The following is a 5,102-nucleotide window of genomic DNA, read 5'->3' on the forward strand; positions in this document are numbered from 1 at the left end:
TGAGACTATAAATCCATTGAGTTTCACAAGGAGGGCATTCTGACACCTGTGGGCAGGTGCCCCACCTGCCAGCACCCCTCACTGTTTTACCAACCCATCCGAATCACAGCAACATCCCCGGCAATGTCACAGACTAATGCACTGGGAAGGCAGCATCCTCACCAGGTCCCCTGCAGGAATGTGTGACCTATCTCCTACCCCCAGAAAACTTCAGACCGTCCCCAACTGGCATTCTTCAGATAGTAGCTGGCTTGTTCTTCAGAAATGTCAAGGTCATGGAACACAGAGGAACTGTTTCAGCTGACAGGAGGTTTGAGGGACACAAGTGACGTCAATAGCAGATCCTGCAGGGATCCTGGGTCCTGGCAGGACCCTGTGGATACTGCACATAAGACTTGAATGGGGTCTATGAGCTGGCTGCCAGTTCTGGATCAACATTGGTGCTGTGATTATGTAGGAGAGCCCTTGTTTCCAGGAAATACATACTGCATTTATTCTCAAGTAGTTCTGAGAAAACTATACACACACACACACACACACACACACACACACACACACACACACACACATACACACACACACATCTATACTCAATAGATGTATATGTGCATAAGACAATGTTTTGAACTGTTAATAACTCCATGTGCCTGAAATTTTTGTGTGTAGGTCTGTGCACTTGTAGGTCAAGTGTCTTCTCAATCTCTCTCTGCATTTTTAAAACATTTTTAAAAATAATATGTGTATGAGTGTTTACATTCATGGTCACCACATTCTGCCTGGTGCCCACGGAGGCCAGAGAAGGGTGCCAGGTCCCCTGAAACTGTAATTACACAGTTGTGAACCACCAGGTGGGTGCTAGCAACTGAACCCAGGTCCTCCCCAAGAGCAGTAAGTGATCTTAACTGCTGAGCCATTTTTCTGGAGACAGGCTGACTCTCGATCCTAGAGATCACTAATTCAGCTGGACTGGCTGGCCAGCAAGCCCTACGGATTTTCCTGTCTGCTTTCCCCTGTCACTGGGGCTCCAGGCATGTGTTGTCATATGTGGCTTCTCTTTTATGTGTGTTCTGGGGATCCAAACTCAGGCCCTCAGGTCTGACCCTCCCTAAGCTATCTCACCAGCCTCATGAGTTTCAATATAGAAACTTCCAGTGCCATTAGGGGACTATTCAGTAAGTTTGGTATTATTTCATGATTAAAAAATAAATTAAGAGGGGTTTTATTTTATTCTTTCGTCTTAAGATGGTGTCTGCTGTAGTCCAGATGGTCCTTGAACTTAACTGTGTAGCTGAGGAGGACCTTGAGCGCATCCGGTTTTATGCGGTGCAGGGGATGGAACCTGGCGTGTTGTGCACTCTAGGCAAGCACTCTGCCAGCTGAGCTCTGTCTGTTAGAACCCAGGCCTGCACCTTAGGCCGGACCCCACAGCCTGCATCAGGCAGGCCAGGCCTCCCTGCAGCTGGGCAGTTAGGAAGCAGTCTTGACAGCTCTCAATTTATGGTCCCTGGCTTTGCCGTGCTCTTTGTCATGTATGCGATGATGAACTAAACCGTGTGATAAGAGGGTATAGAAGGTCAGACCTCTCCTTTGCTCTGGGAACTGGTCTGACACTCCCCAGGGAGAATGTTCAGAAGGAGCTCTGAAGCCCCTCCCCCATTCTCACTTTTTTTTTTTTTTTTTTTGAGACAGGGTTTATCTGTGTAGCTTTGCGCTTTTTCCTGGAACTCACTTGGTAGCCCAGGCTGGCCTCGAACTCACAGAGATCCGCCTGGCTCTGCCTCCTGAGTGCTGGGATTAAAGGCGTGCGCCTCCACGGCCCAGCTCATTCTCACTTTTTTATGAAGCAGGGTATCACTACATCACCCTGGTTAGTCAGGAATTCTCTATGTAGACCAGGCTGGTCTGGAACTCACAGAGAACTTCCTGCCTCTGCCTCCTGAATTGGCTCTTTCTCACTCTTAATGAAGGTTCTCAACCTTCCTAATGCTGCGACCCTTTAATACAGTTTCTCATGTTGTGGTGACCTCCAGCCATTAAATTACTTCATTGCTACTTCAAAACTGTGATTTTGCTGCTGTAAATGTCTAATATGTGGTCCCAGGGGGGTCATGACCCACAGGTTAAGATCCACAAGAGCCTGTCTGCCCTGCGCCCTCACATCCTACACATATACCTCTACACCTGCACCCCCAAGCCAGGATCAGGGAGTTACCACAGCATACACTGGAAGCCAGGCACCCACCGAGGAGGAGAGTCCCAGATGAGGAAGGAAGGAAGTGGAGAAGGCCTGAGAATGAGAACTGAGGCAGGGGAGAGGCCTCTGGGGTTTCATTGGCCACAAGATGACCTCATAGGAAAGCTGAGTATTCAAGGCTAACGAGAGATGTGGTGTCTAAGGATGGAGTATGGTAACAAAGGAGAAATCTGAGGGTCAGCCAAGTGAAGTCAGGTGACACACAAGCAGTGGATCCAGAACTTGGGACCAGGAGGCTCCACCCCCATTCTTAACTACGGCTGCAGGGGCCTGCTGACCATGGGAGTGGCTGAGTGGAAGGCTCACAGAAGGACACAAGAGCCGTGGAGTCCTCTGTCTGTACTCGCTCAAGACAAACCAAGAAGCCAGAGGTCCCCCAGTTCTGCAGTGGGGCCCTAGTGAGCTGTCACAGAGAGAGTATGGGCCTTCCCAGCCAGCAGAGAGCAAAGCCCAAGCATGCCTAAGATAGCACCTGTGTGTGCAAGTCCACTGATGGCTCCCTTTATTGTCAGCACACCCCCAGGATGGGCACTGTCTCTCCTCCATAAACGAGGAAACAAAACTTCCAATGGGCCTGAAGCTTAGCCAGACTATCGCAGGAGCGGATGACAAGGCAGGACCCGGGAACCCGGGTCTGTATGGCACTCACCCTTGTTTACCTTTCAACAGAGTAAGGACGGAGAGCAGAAACGTGCACAGAATGGGCCTCTGGACCCGCCCACTCTGGACAGTCCCCATGAAGCCCCGCTGTGACCACGGGCTCTGCTCATCACTTAAGCCGTGTTGAGCCCGGATAGCTGAATAGGGTGTGGAGTGTTGATGAAGCAAGCGTACATTCTGAGCAGAGTAAAAGTCCAGGCTAGAGAGGGCTCCGTGGTTAAAAGAATGTATCATAGCTCATGCAGAGGACCTGGTTTCGACACCCCACACCCACTTCAGACATCTTACAACTGTAGTCTAAAGATTTCCTGTGTCCCCTCACTAGGGGGTGATGCTTCAGGGCATGGCTCAAACAGTCACCCACTACCTACTACAACTGTAATTCCAGCTCAGGGAGATCTGACACCTTCTTTTGGCCCTTGAAGTCACCTGTGTGTGACTTCACACACAGAGGTATACACACACACACACACACACACACACACACACACACACACACATTTTTTTTTTTAACTTAGGAAGACCAGAAGTCCATAGGAATAAAAGAAATGACACCAGGGTATGTGCACAGTGTCAAGATTTCATGAACCTGGGACATCTGTTCTGTGTGTGTTCCAACATCACTCTACATTTTATTTTATTTTCAAAGATGTATTTATTTTTACTTTGTGTGCATGAGTGTTTTGCCTGAGTGTATGTCTGTATGTGCAAGTGTCCAGGATTGTTTTCTCAAAATGGCATTTTATGACAGGTCATGGATCCAGGCTGCCTGTGGATATGGAAGGGAGGTTCTGGATGAGGCGCAAAGGGGGAAACCCAGGGACAAGTCTTCCTGGAAACTCCCCCTCACCTCCTCCTGAAAGACAGTGACCATTACCTGACTCGGTATGATCGCACGGGGGAGCAGCAGCCAGCCCTCCTTGAGCCTTGGCGAGGATCCCTGTAAAACATCTGGCGGGACCTGTGTACACAGCTCTGTGTTCCTTCCTGTGTAGGGCAGGAGACTCCAGCTAAGGCAGACAGACAGGGGGCGGGGGGAGAGGGGGGGGCGGGCGGGGACCGCTTAGAACCAGGCGGTAGGAATAAAAAAGGAAACCTCGGGAGGACCCAGGGGGTAAGAAACCTTGAGCCTCTGAAGCCCAGCCCCTTCTGGTCACCATGGAGACTTGGACAGCCTGCCGGGGTCCCGCCCACCGGGGGGCTGAAGCTACTGCAGTCCCAGGGAAGGGGCTGTAGAACTACCCTGTCCTGTGAGCAAAGCTGAAAGAGGTTTCGTGGTCCCCACCTTGCCCCTCCAGCCAGGCGCCCCCGGCTCCCGATGGCATTAGGAGCATTTTGGCATTAAGAGTAGCCTGCTGTCCATCGTCAGCCAGAGGGATGAAATGTGTGAAAACAAATACCTGGTTAAGAAAACTGTGAGCTGAGGAAATGATGAAATTTTGAATTCTGGGCGAGAACGTTTGCTGTTTATTATTCAGAAAAAGGGGACCTTGCAAGGCTACCCAGTGTGATCCCATTTCTGATAGAAAAACAAACAGGCAGGACCAAGTACGCTTGCCAGGAAAAAAAAAAAAAAAAGGACAGGAGAAAATTAAAATATGTTTGGTCTTGTTTCTTGGAGAAGAGTCCACGTAACTTATTCTCGTGTTTATTTCGGGAGCTCTGGCTAATGCTGGATTCTCTTTCCCTGCTTTCCCTGCTGTAAGGCCATTCGGTCCTCACGTTAAGCTAAGGGCAAAGGTGATAGTCTGTCTCCCTATTCTCCAGAAGAGGAAACCGGGGCTCAGAGAAGCTCAGAGATGCTGAGACTTGTCTAATGTCAACCTTAGAGAGTAACAGAGATATCAAGGACGAGACTCCAGAATTAGAGCCTTCAAAAAAATCCCCCTAAGGCCTCCCAGACCGGAGGTTGGGGGAGGGAGTGAGGTGGGGGGGGCGGTGCTTGGGAGGAAAGCTCCAAAGGTTCTGTTTTCTGAAACATCTTACTAAGAAAATTACCTAAGGAATAGAAAATAGATACAGTGTTTCTCAATGTGGTCACCACCCAGCTTCGAAGAAAGCCTTAAAGGAGGTGGGGAGGAAGACTCGGGGAAGGGATGGGGTGCTTAGGAAGAGGGATCAACCCCAGAGCCACAGGCTTCAACAGGCTTGCTCGTGCAGGCTTGCATGTGCGCGCGCACGTGCACGG

This window comes from Peromyscus maniculatus, chromosome 4 (assembly GCF_049852395.1).
Source record: "Peromyscus maniculatus bairdii isolate BWxNUB_F1_BW_parent chromosome 4, HU_Pman_BW_mat_3.1, whole genome shotgun sequence".
In the NCBI taxonomy this organism is placed as follows: Eukaryota; Metazoa; Chordata; class Mammalia; order Rodentia; family Cricetidae; genus Peromyscus; species Peromyscus maniculatus.